The sequence below is a fragment of the Phalacrocorax aristotelis genome, chromosome Z (assembly GCF_949628215.1).
Source record: "Phalacrocorax aristotelis chromosome Z, bGulAri2.1, whole genome shotgun sequence".
Lineage (NCBI taxonomy): Eukaryota > Metazoa > Chordata > Aves > Suliformes > Phalacrocoracidae > Phalacrocorax > Phalacrocorax aristotelis.
The window spans coordinates 66,263,735-66,282,085 of record NC_134311.1 but is presented as its reverse complement, the minus strand read 5'-3'; the positions used below and the strand labels follow the sequence as shown (position 1 = coordinate 66,282,085).

The window sequence follows — 18,351 nt, the reverse complement described above, 5'->3', positions numbered from 1 at the left end:
AAGCAGAACACTACCCAAGTGCCCTGTTGTAATATATTTACAAAATTAATAAATGTAGGATGAATTACCTTTTTAAGTGATTCAATATGTTTGTTAAAATTTTCAGAAGTGCCAAAGGGCCAGACTTTCATGGATATTTAATTTCTAAAGCTATAAAAATTTTAGAAGTATTTATTTTTGTCCTCAGGAAGCTATAGGGAGAAGCCTTACACTGATAAGACTTACATATTTAACATGCTGCCAAAAGCAAGACTCAGGTGATACAAGTCCGTTGCACATATGTAGGTTACAGTATAACTATTCCCGTGAAATATGGCTGAAGATAGTAAACAAAAGGTGGAGCTGAAAGGCAAGCTAGAAAATGAGTGAACTGCAGTGATGACACAAAGATCAGAAGGAAGGGACTCTCTGAATATCCATTTTAATTTCTTGTTTGAGTGTGGGAGTGCACTGAGTCACTGAACTAGAAGGGAAGTGGTAATACATCACACAGGCGTATAATTCCTTTATTGGATCTAGTTTTATGTTCAGGCAATTAACACACCACTGTTGAAACCTGAGGCACTTCCTAAGGTAAGTACCTTCTTATTGATCAAGGACATTATTGCAATTCACCTGATAGTGTTTTAAAAGATTCCTGCTAGGTTATGTACCCACTGACATTTTTGCTAGTGAAGTACTGAAGAATACACTGTTTTTCTTTTGCTCTGCAAAGGTTCCCAGCAGATTGTAAACTGCAGATGATCTTATATGGCAACAAGAATATTGTTTCCAAGAGAATATCATTGCAGGATTGCTATGAGTCAAATTCTATTGCATTTTAATAGTAATTTTACCAGTTATTTGATCTATTAAAACTCTTTGGAATTTAGTTCTGCAAACAGCAATGTTGTAAACTGCTCTGTTTCTTCGAAGATTGCCATACCAGATACAGTAATCTCTTCATGTTGAAGATCATTTATCTCTTACTCTTACACATATTTGAGATGAGCAACAATTTTGAAATCTTCAGAAGACAGAGCAACTCCTGTGAGCATCCTGTAGCCAAAGAAAATTTTCAACTCCAGCTGTATAATCTAAATTAACACAGTTCTTACTTGCAGGAGTTGCTGAAGTCAGGTCAGGGCTGTTACGAAAACATGGCTAATGAGCAGCTGGTCTGTGCAAAAGAGCTTAGAAGAATATGTCCCTATCAGACATAACCATGGAATTAAGGGAAAATTTAGGTTGGAAGGAACCATCTAATTTAGCCCCCTGCTCATGCTGAAATTGTATCAAGCTGGTCAGGACCTCACCCTGGAGTGTTCTGGAAATCTGGAATGATGGAGATTGCAGTCTCCTATTCAGTGCTTAACCACCCTTATAGTGAAAGGTTAGGGGCTTTTTTTCCTGATATCTAGTCAGAATTTCCTTTGCAGCAATTTCTACACATTGCCTCTTGCCTACTGCTGTGTACCTCAGAGAAAAGTCTGGCTTGGTCTTCACTAAGACCTATGACTGAAGCTGAAAACAGCAGTTAGATCATCTCAAAACTTCTTTCTCCAACATGAACAAGCTTGGGTCCTGCAGCCTGTCCTCATACATCACATGCTTCATTATATTAACCATTTTGTGGTCTTTTCTGCACTGAACCTAATTTGTCAATGCCTATCTTGTATTGGCAGACAAAAACATGACTCCAAGCCTGGTGCCACCAGCAGAGTTTTGTGGTTTTTGATCATGGGTCGGTCTACATGACACCAGGCCTACTGGTGATGGAAGGGGAACACCTGTCTCGAAGCAGGAAAAAGATCTTTATGTAGGAGTTAGCGGAGATAATTGATAGAGCTTTACACTAGATTTGAAGGGGGAAAATTATAAAACCAGGCTCTCTAGAGATAAGCCTGGGTGTAGCAGGGCCAATATTTGAGGGACAGTGTGCCAGCGAGGTCCTTCATTCTGCCATCTCAGTGGAGGTAGGCGATGGAGATCCATGAGGCAGCAAAGATGCAAGGGTTGATGATGTGTTAGAAACCATTGAAGCATCTGAGAACATTCACGTAGGAATTACGGCTTTACCCCAGAAAAGGTGGTTGATCAATAGCCCAACTGAAGTGCATCTAAACCAATGCACACAGCACAGCCAACAAACAAGAGGAGCTGGAAGCTATTGTGCATCTGGAAAACTATGATATAGTTGCAATCATGGGAACATGGTGGGATGACTCACACAACGGGAAGGCTGCAATGGATGGCAATAAACTCTTCAGAAGGGATAGGCAAGGAAGGAGAGGTGGTGGGAGAGCCCTGTATATTAGGGAGTGTTTTCATCGTCTAGAGCTTAATGATGGTGATGATGGGGTTGAGTGTTTTGGGCAAGAATCAGGGGAAAGGACAGCAAGGCAGATATCATGGAGGGAGTCCACTACAGAAGAGGCAGACAAAATATTCTATAAGCAGCTGGGATAAGTCTCACAATCTCTAGATGTGTTCTTGTGGGGGACTTCAACTTACCAGATGTCTGCTGGAAATACAATGGAGTGGAAACAGTCGGGGAGGTTCCTGAAGTGTGTGGAAGACAACTTCCTGACACTATTTCCCACAGCATTCTCCTGGAGAAACTGGCTGCTCATGGCTTGGACAGGTGTACGCTGCGTCAAAAACTGGCTGGATAGACAGACCCAAAGAATGGAGGTGAATGGAGTCAACTCGAGATGGTGGCCAGTCACGAGCGGTGTTCCCCAGGGCTCAGTATTGGGCCCAAACTTATTTAATATCTTCATCAATGATCTGCATGAGGGGATTGAGTGCACCCTCAGTCACTTTGCAGGCAACACCAAGGTGAGTGGAAGTATCAACCTGCTTGAGGATAGGAAGGCTCTGCAGAGGGATCTGGACAGGCTGGGTCAATGGGCTGAGGACAATTGTATGAAGTTTAACAAGGCCAAGTGCAGAGTCCTTCACTTGGGTCACAACACCCACATGCAACGTTACAGGCCTGGGGAAGAGTTGCTGGAAAACTGCCTGGCAGAAAGAGACCTGGGTGTGTTGGTTGACAGCCGCCTGAACATCAGCTATCAGTGTGCCCAGGTGGCCAAGGAGGCCAACAGCATCCTGGCTTGTATCAGGTATAGTGTGTCCAGCAGGAGCAGGGCAGGGATTGTGCCCCTGTACTCGGCACTGGTGAGGCCACCCCTCGAATACTGTGTTCAGATTTGTGTCTCTCAGTACAAGAAAGACATCGAGGTGCTGGAGCGCACCCAAAGAAGAGCAATGAAGCTGGTGGAGGGTCTAGAGCACAGGTGCTATGAGGAGGAGCTGATGCAACTGGGTTTGTTTCTCCTTTTGAGAAAAGGAGGCTGAGAGGAGACCTTATCACTCTCTACAACGACCTGAAAGGAGGTTGTAGCAAGGTGGGTGTTGGTCTCTTCTTCCAAGTAGGAAGTGATAGGATGAGAGAAAATGGCCTCAAGTTGCATCAGTAGAGTTTTAGATTGGATATTAGGATAAATTTCTTTACTGAAAGAGTGGTCAGGCACTGGAACAGGCTGCCCAAAGAAGTGGTTGAGTCACCATCCCTGGAGGTATTTAAAAGACTCGTAGGTGTGGTGCGTGGGACATGGTTTAGTGGTGGACTTGGTAGTGTATGTTAATGGTTGGACTCAATGATCTTAATGTCTTTTCCAACCTAAATGATTCCATGATTCTATGAAAACTGGGTGCAACTCCAGTGAGTCTCCAGTGAGTCCAGAGAGGAGGTTAATTTTTTTCCTCGGTGTCCTTGATACACTTGGTAATGCAGCCCACTCCTTGACTAGCTATCTTTGTCTCAAGGGTGCCTTGATGAGCCGTGTTCAGCTTGTGCACTGAGACTGCTAGGTCTTTTCCTGCAGAGCAGCTCCACACTTGGTTATTTTGCTCCAGGTCCAGAATATTTCATTTCTCTTTATTGAACTTTATGAGGCTTCTGCTAGCCCCACTCTTCCAGCCTGCCAAGCCCCATCTGAGTGGCAGCCCTGCTGTTCAGTGTTGCCTTGCTAAAGGTAGGAATATACATGATTTGGCTATGGTAAATCTATACTAGCTGTTACTAATCACCTTCTCGTCCTCTATGTACCTGTAAATGACTTCCATGAAGATTTACTCCATAATTTTCTAAGGGCCTATGGTGAAGCTGTCAACTTCAGTGTCCTTTCTGGCCTTTTTTGAAGACGAATATAATTTTTGCCTTTTTCCAGTCAGTCATTGTGATCTCTCCACTCCAGTCTTCAGGGCTTTTCAAAGATGATGGAAAGTGGCTTCATAATGACATTGGAGTTCTTTAGCTGAAACAAAATTCTTGTTGTGCCATCACCTCTAACAGAGTTTAAAGCTCTAAATTATGTATTTAAAAATTGCACATTTATATCATAACACCTAAGGAAGCAAGGTGTGGAGATGTAAAGCAACACAGTGCAAATTGAAAAAGCTCTGGATGGTTAAAGGATAGATTTTCAGTTTGTGTCTCAAGAGCACTCTTGACTTTACTTCCTTCATCATCTGCCTAGCAGCAGCCTAAGACAAGCTTTCCTCCACACACAATAGCTACTGCACTTTCTTCCTTGGGCAATTAACTGCCTCAGAGAGTCCTAGGGAGAAGCTGGCATCAAGAGTGTTGTTACTAGATCTAGAGGTGAGCTGTTGCTTTTCACACCAAGGGGTAGGGACAGGCAGAGATGGCCAGAGGAGGAGGATGCAACAGCAGCAGGAGCTGCTGGGACAGGACTTTCTCATCAGTGCCTTGCCTCTCAGCCCTTGGTTCAAGAGCAGCATCAACCCACCTTTCTGGGAGGCACTGTCACTGCCAGGGGGTGGAGACAGATTAAGTGTTCAGGTGCTTGGGCAGTGTTTTCCTATCAGGCAGTTGTTTCCCATCTCTTACAAGGAAAAGAGAAAGCAAGATTGAAATGGACTGGGCCAGAACTTCAGACGTAGAAATTCCGTCGTAGGCTATCGTCATCAAACTGAAAGAGCTAAAGAAGGATTTTCAAGGTTTTTTGAAAAGGTTAAAACTGCTGTAGAAACTACACAGACATTGCTAGGATCATGCAAACTCAAAAAACTCTAGAGGTATACAGCATGCATTGGAGCTAGAGTTGGGTTACCTTTATAATCATGGAGAGGAATAACTACTTCTTAAGTACAGTTCTTCAAAGGTACCTTCCTAAAGTAGTCACACGTATCACTTTGTGTATGTGCTTGTTTCCAGTAATCTGTATTATGTGAATCAGGAATCATTTTCATATTATGCTTTCAAAAGTAAAATTATGTCATTTTTTTATCCATGGAAAAAGCCAAAATCTTGAATATGATCTTGATTAAATGCTTTTAAGGGTACAGTTTCAGAATTAGGTTAAGCTGAAGATTTTTTAGCAGCTGACTGTGGGGCCACCTGAGCATTGCTGCCAACCCAAGGGAATGTAGAGACTTCCCTTTTTGGTGGGAGCACACTCAGATCCAATTAAACAAGGTTTGCCCCACATCATAAATATTAATTTCTGCTGTATTTATTGTAGCTTTTGTAATTGTGTTTACTGATGTACTGAGCAAATATAATTCATATTTTGTTAATCAAATTTCTGAATTTGACTTTTGGAATTCAGTGCAGAGCAGAGTAAAGTTCATAACTATATTAGAATTACACATGTATTTCTGTGGGCTTCCTCACCTAGCCTCAGATGTTCTGCATCACCTTCTCAGACACTTTTAGTCATATTTTTTTCAGACATTCCAGTTATGATTCTCCATATGAAGTATGGGAAGTGTGTAGCCCAAATATTTAAGCTTTCCCAAAGCTTTCTGCTTGTAATATTAAACAACCTTGAATTAAGTTATTAATTTTTTTGAAAAGCATACCCCATATTGAAATGAGCAGTCTTAAACTGAGTAAACATGAGTAAGGCATGAAGAGGAAATAAAAAAAACCAGATTTGCAATGTGAAAGCTATGTTCATTTTTAAGGGTCTCTTTGCAGTTTAGAATTTAAATGTCCGATTTTTCTCATCAGACTAGGGTGTCTTAAACAAGCTGATGGGAGCAAAGGCAAGAGCATCATGGTAACTGCCCTTTTCTTTCATATTACCTACAGTTCAGATTATCTGGTTGCTCTGTTTTTGTCTTTTGAACAAACAAAAAGCTGAGGACAAGAAAAATGATGCTATGTTTGCATTGTAACGTGTAGCTTGAAAATGAGCATGGTATTCAATACGATGAACAGAGATATAGCTTACTTGGAGCGTAGCAAAATTTTTACTAATTGCTTGACATCTCTGTACTCTACTCTTTGCCGAGCTGTTAGTCTACTCTGTTTTTGAAAGCATGTAAAGTATTGCATTTTTCCAGCTTTTACCTTTGGAAGAAAACTTCCCAAATGTTTCTATAGTGAAACCACATACAATAAATACATCTCGATTCAAGACTATTTGGGTAATTTTTTATTCCAAAAATAATTAAAGAATACCTTTTGACACTGAATTTAATAGACAATTTATTTAGAACAGCATGTAATTTTCAAAGCAAATTCTTGATACTTTCCCTCCAGATTATCAATAGCCACTCTGTTTCTGTGTCTCAGGTATTGTTTTGGATTTCCCAGGCCAACTGACTGTTTCAAGTCCACTGTGTCCTGTACTCCTGTGTTCTGCCACTCCTAGCCCTGGTGGTCCTACTGTCTTCAAGAGTCTACACAAATCCCATTCTCTTTGTATGTCTACAGAGCAGACCATTCACCAGTTTCTCTAGTTCTTCTTCCTTTAGCTTTTCTCAGTTGGGTGGCTCTCATCTGATGTGTTCACTTCATTGATTTTCTTGCACTCTGTGCTGTAAAATTCTCCATTTCACAAATATGTTGAAAAAGTTCTTTGAGAACATGAAGTTCTTTTTCCTTTGTTGTCTTATATTCTCTTTTGTGGTATCGTGGTATTGGAAAAACTTGCTTAAAAAACAAACTGGTTTGTGGCTAATGATGACCTCTCTATTTTTATTTATTTTTATGTGGGTGAATTTGTTTTCTTTTTTGGTTTTTTGGCATGTGTTTGGAGACTGGTTTTGCATGTTGCATAGGCAAGGAAAAGAAGTAGGCCCATACTCCAGAATATTTCTGAAAGTTGAGTGCGTGGTTCCTATTAACTTGCATGCATTCAGAAATATGGGATGAATAAAGAAAATGCTAAGCATAATAAAACGTTGCAGTTAAAGATGTGAATATAGGCCAACTTGTACCATGCAGGAGAGGAAAAAAGGTAAAATATAGGGCACTGATAAAGTAATAGTGATATAAAGAATGTTCAAAACTTATCTATAGAATTTATGCACTCAGTAATGTGGTACCTTCTCCTGTTTTTGTTAATAGCAAAGAAACTTTGAGCATTCACACATCCAGAGCTTTTTCTGTGAAGGCAGTGAGTAGGCTGTAGCTATGAAATGTACCACTTCGGCAGGCACAACTACTATAAACTCCAGAATCAAATAGAAAATGGTTGCATCACATCTCAAAGATAATGTAGCAGATAATAACCAGCAAATTTTGTTGTGCCTTGTGTTAAATTCCATCTCTTTCTATATAGTTGCCTGAGCTGCTTCAGCAGCCTCTTTCCAGGGTAGTGCCTACAACATATTGAGAAATTAACAGGTAGCCCCATTATCTTGATAAACAGTGTCTGTATTTTACATAAAATAAGAGTACTTTCTGCAGAACTGGGGAACGTGCACATGCTGAGCACCACTGAGCCTGTAATGAGGCTCTTCCAGGTCTCAGTTGTGACAGCCCTGGGGTTTGGATTGCAGTCTGAGACATGGGATAAATCCTTTGCCTAGGTTCCAATGGCTTTTAATAATAGTGAGTGGGGGCATTTGTGTCCCATCCTCAGCCTGTGTTAGGCTGCTGTTGTCTATCTAGTTTCTAATGTATATGCTGTGCCTGTGTGGCAGCTCCTATTAAGGGAGAAGGTGGATTCTGCCTGCAGAGGAGAGTTTTGGGTTCTTTCCACCTTGGGAATAAGGTTCCACGATCCATGATGCTGGAAATAGAAAATACTGCAAACAGCAGGCTCTGCTTGTAGCTATGTCACAGTTATGCAATATTTTAATGTTGTGTGTGTTTAAATGCAAAGTCTTTGTGCTTAATAAGGACAATGACAAAAAGTGCTTTAGCTGCTGGCCACTTCTGTCCCAAGAGCACTAGCCACCACATCTAAAATGTGTTGCAGAACTTTCTGTGGGGCAGTTCATTTTGCAAACAGAGTAAAACAGATTAGCAATGACTATATGTATAAATCTGGGCTAGATCCAAAAAAGAAGCTTAAGTGTTGCAATACTTGGCTTTTCTACAGTTAACTTGGATGCAGAAGTCCAGTATAATGAACAACCATGCAAACTTTCTGCATACATCTCTGCTCAGCCTTTCTCATTTGCTATAGTTAGACAGATATCACTTCACCATCTCCATGTAGGATCTATAATTCAGATTCTTCTCTTGAAAGCAGAAGTCCTGTCTTCTCCTAGTGGGACAGGGATCACTTTTTTCAAATGTTGAGAGTGTTCTTTTCCCTTCTACTGAAGGATTAAAGACCCTCCAAAGCCTTCTGGAGAAGTGCCCAGATTCAAATCCCTTTTCCCAAAGACCAAAACAAGCTACAGGAACTGCAAGGCTTTTCTGTTGTATCTCTACAGATGTCCAGGATCTGTTGCATAAATCAAACTTTGCTACTTATCTTTTAGGGGGCTGCTAACCCTTTATCTGAATGATCTGGCTTTATCATCTGGTTTTGAGAGGAGCACAGACTGGGCTACTTTAAGGCTACACAACTACTGAAGTGGTAGACCAACCTCTTCCAGCCCAGACATTCACATGTTTTTCTTGTGAAGAAATAAACTTAAAAGGTTGATGGCAGTCTAATGTTCTGCACTTAGGTCCTGGTGTTGCTGTTCACTGCCCGAGTTGTGTGGGAAAGCCCATCTTCTACTGATGGTGCTGCATGTGTTGTGTGGATAAACAGGACTATTAATCTATTTTGACAGGAAGAGGTATGAGTCATATGAGATTTAGCTTTTTCAAACACTTATATGAATGTGCCACAAATATGCCATTTTAAAAAAATTTCTAATGGGAATAGAATCGGGTGCATGAATTGAATTTCCAGCTAGCACAGGCAGGCAGCAGATGTTATTGCTAATATCTGTTCTGTAGAAAACCCCATCTGAAGAATGACCTGTTGTTGCCAAAGTCAAGATTGCTGAAGAAATCTGCATTTACATCAGGCAGGAAGATGCTTCTTTCAGTCTGTTTTTTTCAGAACTGTGGAAAAGGCAACACAGAAAAACAACTGGAATAGATTTTCTTCTTTCTTCTGATTTGAAGTTTAACTCTTCCCCCTGTTGTTACGATGTTTATGTCCTTTTTGTCATTACCTAAAACAGTACAGTAACAAAGGGTGTTTACAGATGGAAGATACTTTTTTTCCCCACTGTGGAAGAATTGCTGAGCAGCTGCTGTCAGCATCTGAGCTAAATTAAAAAAATAACTTTTAAAAAACTATTTATGATATTTCCTGCTCAGTAGCATTCATAATTCGCTTTCCAAAACTCCTTAAATTATTGTTCAGTTTCATTAACTGAGGCAGTTCTTGTCTTGCCAGCTTTTGAGCAAATGTTGATATACCATGTTGCTGTTCTTCATTTTTGTTTGCAAGGTTGTCAGAAGAGTGAATGAGCACTAGAGTATTGATTACACTATAATTAGGACACAAGTCCTGTTCTGATACTTTCTTAACCATGCCTGAAATGAGTCTGAGGTGGTTTAGTGCCTTTTTGTTTCCTTTTTCTAAGTTCTTACGTTGCTTTTGTCTTTAAATGTTTATCTGCATGCTTTACTTATCTATAGTTCTATGTTGGGCCAGATATTTTTCTCATTTATATGCATAAATCATAAGAAACCTTTTTATTTATAGGAAATCCCTTTGTATTTGTCAGTAACTGAAATTCAATTGAAATTCAAATCTGAACCAATTATGTCATTGGTGTATAAATAGCAATATACATGAACTTGTATGTCAGTTTATTTGATCACAATCCTGCACTTTCATGGCAACAGTTTTTGTTTCTTACGAGTGACTTGAGCTAATGATAGGAAGGCAAGAACCTCTTGCCTTTCTAGTGTAGTGCATTGGAGAAGGTGGGGGGGGTGAGTCCCTAAAGAAATGAACTGAATTAACCAAAAGTCATTGAGAATTTTCCTTTTGAACTTCACACTCTGTAAAATTCTCTATTATGTGTTAAACTACCATCTTCAGTGCTTTACTTTTGTCTGTTTACTTCCAAATTACTTGCTGCACATAACTACTATTTGTTTGTCATGTGTGACTAGCACAAATAAACCTGTTTCAATACAGAAAGATGAGCATAATATGTCTGGGCAGACAGAAAGCACAAAAATCCTGGAAGTTGAGTTACTTAATTTTGAACAGCAAATTCCCCTGCATTTTTCCCTTAAACCTGTAAGCTGAAATGTTCTCATGCTGTTAACTGAAATAATATGTGAAAAAGGGAGATTGGTCTTGGTTTAGGTTTTGTGTCTAATTTTGCTTTCACAGGTAAGAGTTAATGTAATTGTTCCATTAAAAAGAGTAAAATTTTCTCATGTTTTGTATTTGGCTTATACAGGTATTAAAGAAATTATGATATGCTACCATGGGCCTTATCCTGCACCTCTGTTCACAGGAGTGTGATCTTGTATTCAGTTTGCATTGCAGTTCTGGGTAGATGACAGCATCTTTCTGAATTGGAATCAGACATACTTATTTTTAGTGAGTTACTTTTTAGCCTTAATTGAAAGAACACTTGGAAAACAATTTGAAAAGTAGGTTATTTGATGAATACTGGCCATATTTTTCAGAAAATTTATTAACTTTTTTTGTTCTTTGCATCCAACTAGGTATTAATGTACCTCCACTGACAAGCTTTGACTAAATGAAAAGTCAAGAATATTATTCCTGTTCTTCTTAGTGGAAAGATGCTAAATAATAACTGAAAATACAACATGAGGGGATGCAATTAAGAGAGAAAATAATTTTTAAAATATTCAGTAAATTTTAATATATTCTTTCAAAGTTAATTAGTAGTGCCTGATTAATACTGGGTAAAGAATGACTTACACCTTCACACCTAGTAAACTCTTGTGTGCATTTAAGGTCTTTGGACTGTGTGCCAGTTATTAGGCATGCAGAGCACCTTCTCTGAAAAAGCTGCAATACACTCATTGGGAATTCAGCATCAGTAAATCATATCTAACATCCTTGAAGAATGTAAACCTCCTTTACATAACCAACAAATCAAAACAGGAAGTGTCCATAACATGGGATCACATCACTGTTGAAAACAGTGATTTTACTATTTGCTGGAAGTTTATTTTTCTTTAGAGGAATGAGCAGACAGGCAAGAAAAAGCTTAAGGAGACACCAGACATACAAGCATTGCTGGCTTTGCTCTGAAGAAAGAGAAAAAGAGAAGGAGCTGTGCTTGAAATGTTAGTTAAGTGAAGAATATCTGAGAGCCTTTACCCATGCTGATGATAGCTGATTTTCTCTTTTTAGGAAACAGGACTTTGACAGAGGTGATTGTTACCAGTTTTGCCTACTAGTAGTAGTAACACTGAATATTGCAACTGAGCTAAGTTCGAAAGTAGTAACCATGTTGCATGGTATTTTTGTACCATAGCAGGTAAAAGATTTAGACAAAATGGCTGAAGACCTTGTCCTAGCACTGATGAAGGATGAATGGAAAGTTTCCTATTGGCATTAGGGGCAACCTGCAGTATGTATTTCTGCAACATGCTGCACACTAACAAACGCAGAAGCAAAGGGTGAAAATGTTCCGCAGTCCAAGGGAATGGTTGTAATCCTTTCTGGATAAAGACTCAAGAGCTTATTCCTTTGGATTTGATGTATGTTCAGTTCCCTTTTGGGTTTTTTTTTCTGGTTCTTCTCCGGAAGGGAAGAGGGAGTGGAAGTAAGTGTCTCAGCATACACTTCCGTTGCTAAGTTCTGGAGTTAAACTGTGGAGATGTAATTACTTACCTTAAGATGTCATGAAGAAAATACTTCTCATATCACAGTTCAACACTTAAGTTTAATAATCTAAACCTCATGCAAACAGTTTGTTCAGTGTCAGGTCTGGTCTTCTCAGTGGAGAGTGTTTTCAGTGAACCATGTACAAATCTACACAAATGTGTTTTATACTTAAGTTGAAGTCTAAAAACCTCAGGTAAAAACTATAAAAGGTGAGCAACTACTGAAGAATTAGGTTAAAGTACTTAAAGGAAGTGCTAATAGCAGGAAGCAAAAGTAATTTTGTCCACATAGGTGAAATGCGATATCATACTAACTACCACATCATTTCACAGGAAGAGTTCAGAGAACTCTTGACCATCTAGTTCATGCTCTGGGAGACAAAGGTGGGTGCTGAGGTCGTATCAGGCACTATTCCATTTAAATGAATTCCACTACACACAGCTCCTAGACAAACGAGAATGACATTTTCCAATGTACAAATATAGTCCTCAGCAGGGGGGGAAAACAAAGTACCTGCTCAGTACTTTCAAAGTATGAGGAAGGCATTAATCTGTCTAGTATTGTCAAAACTGCCAAAAAATTGTATCACGGTAATATCCTCTATATCCTAATTAACATTAATCTTGGAAATTTTAGCACCAAGGATTGCTAGACATCCTCATGTGTTGATTGCAGTAGCACAGAACTTTTATTTTTTTTTAAATTTTGATACCTACAGTGATGGCAAAGCCTTTTAATATTTTTGTTAATCCAGCCATTAGTTATTTGGCTAGTTTCTTTGTTCCTAATTTATGCCAGTTTAAATGTAATATTTGCTATTTCCAGTCACTGCAGCCATCCATTCCAATGATGACAAAGACACTGGGTGCTGTTTCCTTTCTATTGTGTACCTAGTCATTTGGCTTAATTCAGCAAATATATTGCTTATTACACTTATTTCAGTAGTGAAGTCATGGTTCAAGAATGGAATAAAGCATTTCAGGTCACAACTTCTGTTTTTAGAATAGAAACATCCCCAGTATTTAGTGCACATCCTCAACAGCAATACTCAGCCTTGCATTGCTGGATGTATAGGGTTTGCCAGTGATTGCTCTTGTAGGATCTGCACATGGCAGATGTGCTTCTGCTCCAGCTGTGCTGCTTAGACTTGTATTTCTACTGCCTCTTTGGACTGGATATGGAACTGGGATACTAAAACCCATGTCACTAACCCTTTGCCTTGTCTTTCTTGTCACTTAGCGGGCTGTGATATGGTAATCCTATTCCCCATTTGAAATGGCTCACTAAACTGTGGATAATGGCTGAGCTTTGTCTGTCTTCCTTGTGTTATATTACTGCCTGGGTAGCATTTATTCATTCTAGCCTTAAAGTAGACATGTTTTGATCATAAAAATTTGGAACTTTTTTGAAGACCGAATTTTGCAGTTCAGCTGTGCTAAATTTTATTGTGATGAAGTTTTCGAGCAAAACTGGTAGTCTCCTTCTTGTTTGTCTAGTATGAATAGTATGGAGACAAATTCTGATGTTAAGGGTGCTACCTCCCTTTAATACCTGTTTTTACTTCCCTGTATAATATTTATTTTTCCAGTCTGTGTTAGTCCTGTGCTTATCCATTTACAGCTGAGCGTTCATGAAGTTCACAATTATGCTTTTGAGTAAACAATCTATCAATTCCTCTGTCAGATCAGGATCTTTGCCAATGGTTCAAACATACCTGTAATATTTCTAAAGGAGGGACTGTGGTCCTCTGCCCAGAGCTGGGGACTGGAAAGACAACTCAACCTCCTTTTAAGTTTTTCCTACACAACTTTTGACAAGTTATTTAAATGTTTGCTTCCAAATCTCTCTAGCCTTCAAATGATGATGATAACTATGTCATAAATCTTTGCAAAGTACTTCAAGGCAAAAGCACTATACTAATGGTGCTTAGGTTCTTCAAGGTACTGTCTCATTCATTTTTTCTTCTCATTCATCTTGTTTACTCACTTTCTGACATCACTGTCACTGGGAATCTGCTTATAGTGCCAAATTTGTTTAGTAAGAATGACCAGGGGGGAAAAGGTATATTCAAAGTCATCTGGAATGCCAGATGGTGGCATTTGTAGTAAATTATGATCTTCCATAAAAAGAGCATAGTCATAAAGAGCAGAAGGCGAATCTTATAATACATCAGCCTCACCTGCCGCAAAACAAATGTTTATAAGCCAACAGGTTCTGTGCCATGATAAATATCCAAAAAATTATTTGATTGAACTAAATTGTTCAACTAACAGAATCCACTGTGTACACACAGTGATTGTTACATCACTTGAAAATAGTAATGTCTTTTAGTGTCAGCTTCTAAGTGTTCAATTCTATTATGCCTTTTGTGCTTGGTGAAGGAACTGTCTGGTATTAGAAATCTCCTCAAGTATTAGTTATAGACTATTTCATCTTGTCCACATGTGATTAAGGAATGGAACTCAGGATCATGCTTAGACATCTTTTCTGTATAATTTCTAGTTCAGCATCTCTTTTTCAGTTGTGGAACAAAAACTGCATAGAGTCTTCCAGGAAAAGACCTATCATTGAAGCTATAGGTAATAGGTAAATAAATTTGGCAGAAAATAAACCCCCTTGCAATCCAGCTGGTTCTCAGATGTCAGAGGGTCTGGGGGCGGCTGAACTTAGATTCTGAGTGATACCAATTCAGCACTGTTAGTCCGTGAGGGATTCACTAACAGTACAATCACTATTAGTCTAGTTGTGCCCAATAACTCTTCACGGCCCGATTCACTAACAGTTAAATACAGGTTCTTGTTAGTCCACAAGGGATTCACTGACAGGACAATCACTGTTAGTCTAGTCATGCCCAATAGCGCTTCACAGCCAGATTCACTAATAATGGTTTATTGAAGCAACAGAAACACAGGTTATTATTGGATTGCCAGTGATAAATACGCTGTCTGCAAAGCATGTGCGAGTATAAAGTACTAAAATACTGTTGTGGTTTAGCCCCAGTCAGCAATCAAGCACCACGCACTCCCCCCTGGTGGGACGGGGGAGAGAATCGGAAGAGTAAAAGTGAGGTAACTCATGGTTTGAGATAAAGACAGTTTAATAAGTAAAGCAAAAGCTGCACACAGAAGCAAAGCAAACCAAGGAATTCATTCACTACTTCCCATGGGCAGGCAGGGGTTCAGCCGTCTCCAGGAAAGCAGGGCTCCATCACGCGTAACGGTTACTTGGGAAGACAAACACCATCACTCCCAATGTCCCCCCTTCCTTCTTCTTCCCCCAGCTTTATATACTAAGCATGATGTCATATGGTATGGAATATCCCGTTGGTCGGTTTGGGTCAGCTGTCCTGGCTGTGTCCCCTCCCAGCCCCTTGTGCACCCGGCAGGGCACGGGGAGCTGAAAAAGTCCTTGACCAGTGTAAGCGACTTAGCAACAACTAAAACATCTCCACATTATCACCACCGTTCCCAGCAAAAATCCAAAACATAGTCTCATACCAACTACTACAAAGAACTTTAACTCTATCCCAACTGAAACCAGGACAAATACAAAACGCAAAATAACAAGCTTGTTCTCTAAATTTCCCAGGGGGATCACTTGGTATAATCAAGTATTCGAGCCTTACCCAATAGGCATCCCTATGGGAGAAGAGAGGTTCAGCCTGTCGACTGATCCCAGTAGTCCGTGATGGTATCTTCCCTAACGTCCCCCTCTCTTGGGGTCATTTTTATACTACTTTATGTTTTAGGTGGAGCTTGAGTGACTCTAGTCATACATACTTCTGTTACTGATTGGTGTAGAAATTCCTCGCTTTGATTTGAAGGTATAGACTAAGAGAAATTCAGAGTGCATGCTCAGTGAGGGGTGGTCGTACCTTGGAGGTGGGTAACTTTGGGATGGATGTGTGTATTTTAGTATTATAATGAGTTTATAACAAGCAAAGTTCACCCACAGGGCGTGATGTCCGGGCATGGTTCCATGGTTCCATCCAGCCCCCATATCTGCAGTGATTCATGGACGAGTTTAGCCATGAAGCCTTCGCTTCACTGCCTCCTCCAGTTATCTCCCTTAGATTAGGACACTGAGCTCCTTCAGTGTTCCCAACATCTAAGAGTGCAGGTGGTGTTGCTTAGGGGACAATGACTGAACCAATTTCCAGCATGCCAACTGCATTCCTCCCTGGAAGTTAACTTCTATGAAATGTGGGTATAACTTTAGCCTCAGTAATTTCGACCTCAATAATCTTACCCCCAGTAATCATTCCACAGCTATTCATACCTAGCTAACAGACTTGCACAGGTATGACTACTGCGTTATGGTTTCATGACTTCTACAAGCAGTGGGGTAACTGGCAAATGCGTCTATTGGCAAGTATAAGCAGTGTCACCAAGCAGTGTGCATGGTCCACAGGAACCTCCATGCTAAGGAGAGAGATATAAGGAAGGGTGAGTCCTGAGAGCTCACTGCGCAAAATATACCCTTATTTCTCCCAACCAGTTCCATGCCAACCATGCTGCACTGCTCAGTGAGATAAATATGTTGAATATATTTCAAATCATTAGTATGCGGAAAGATTATAAGAATAATCAAATTTGTTTCCTAACCAAATTATACTGTATGAAGAAAACCAATCATTTCTGTCTCAAGCACAAATGTATTAGTGTTAATGAAAACTCCAGGGCCGCTTTTAGCAATTTCATTACACACTACCTTGGAACATGGTAGTTCAATTAATCTCTGCAGTGCCACATTGCATTCTTAACTTCTTTTCAAACAAGTTTCATTGGAAGAATTGTATTTGATCTGCAGGCTTTGGGTAGTTTAAACAGGAATAGAACATGATAGGAGTTCAAAAGGCTAAAAGCAAATAGGCTTTATTTAAAATACCAGCTTTCAAGTCCTCTTACAATACATTTCTGTCAAAGATTCCTGTTTTAAGTATGAATATACCTAAAGGATCATGGAAGTCTCCAAGTGTGGTAGTTTTATACTTTTATACTGAGTGCTACGCTCAATATGAAGAAATACTTAGTCTCAGCCAGTCTTGCATAAGAAATAAAACTTGTATAGGCAACACACGTGCAGCATTTTAAGATGGCACAAAAGAAGAAAACACCTTCAAAGTGACAATAGAATTTTTGTCATGTTTCTGACAAAGAAATATAGGGTTCATCATGTCCTGTATGTCCATGGCCCATCAAATGCCATTCTTCAACAACAATTCCCAGTCTGATAGCCCCTTTCTCTTGTTCTTTAGCATTTTGCTTTTGTTTTCTCTGCTAACTAGATTCTAATATATGTTGCTATTTCCTTTGACTGTGCAACCATTATGTTCTTTTTTGGAAGCCAAATAACATATTAACTGTTATAATAATCCACCATTTTGTGGGCATGCTTAAAAAATACCATTGACCAGAGAGGGATGATTGTTCTCTTAGGGATCTTTCCTGTGTGCTTTCTCATTATATTATGAAGATATATGCAGATATTTTATGAGTGTCATGACCACTAGCAGTTTTGGAAGAGCCTTTGGGGAAACAAACTTATGCCTGTCATCTGGGGTATCTCTACTAGGAAAATGTTTTCCTCTGGTATAACTGTGGGTTTTCTCAATCATCTTTTGCAGTTCAGTAGGACTTACTTGTATTTACCAGCAGCTTCCCCATTCTGTCATTACAGCTGGAGAAAATAGTGGTTTTAGCTGTTCAAGCTATAGTCTTACATTTTGAAGGGTTTTCTAGGTACCACTAGTTTGTCTTAGCCATTTATTTTTTCTCACATCACAGTTTCTGTAGCATCTTACCTATTTGTGTTTGCGAGCTCCTTCTCTACAGCTATCTTTCTGGCATCTGTTATGATCAGGAATGCTGCAAACAAATTATTCTTAGGCTACTTACGTAAGTCGCTACACAGCATGGCTTATTAGCTCAAGAGTTCCTCTAAACACTGGACTGTTTTCTTGTAAGCACTAGACCACCTGTAGTGCTCCTGGACTGTGTAATATTTCCGATCTCCAAGAAGGTTCCTGTGGCACACTCACTGCCAAAAAGAGAGGCAACAAATAAGGCACAGAAGTTGTTCCCTCTCCCTTCCTCCCTCCTTCCCCCTTGCATATCCTATTAACATCTGGTTGTCAGTCTGCAAACGTGTGTATGCAACTCATGAAAAGAATTTGAAAGGGTCTATTTCTTTATCATAATTAGGATTGGGTTGAATTTCTGGGTATTTTTTTCTTTTGTAAATTGCCACAGGTTTGGAGGACAGGTCC

The 18,351-nt window shown here is 39.6% G+C and overlaps 1 long non-coding RNA gene across 7 annotated transcripts in view; it reads left to right on the top strand.

Annotated features, from left to right (window-relative positions):
* The first annotated feature begins 328 nt into the window (after positions 1–328).
* Positions 329–18,351, top strand: part of LOC142050261 (uncharacterized) — a 59,747-nt gene continuing 41,724 nt past the window's right edge. For 6 of the 7 annotated variants that reach the window (XR_012657979.1, XR_012657976.1, XR_012657975.1 and 3 more), the window contains exon 1: positions 329–573. This is a non-coding gene — a long non-coding RNA (uncharacterized LOC142050261). Of the gene's footprint in view, positions 574–2,584; positions 2,821–18,351 lie in introns of all 7 variants that reach the window. The other variant, XR_012657974.1, reaches the window with a different exon arrangement.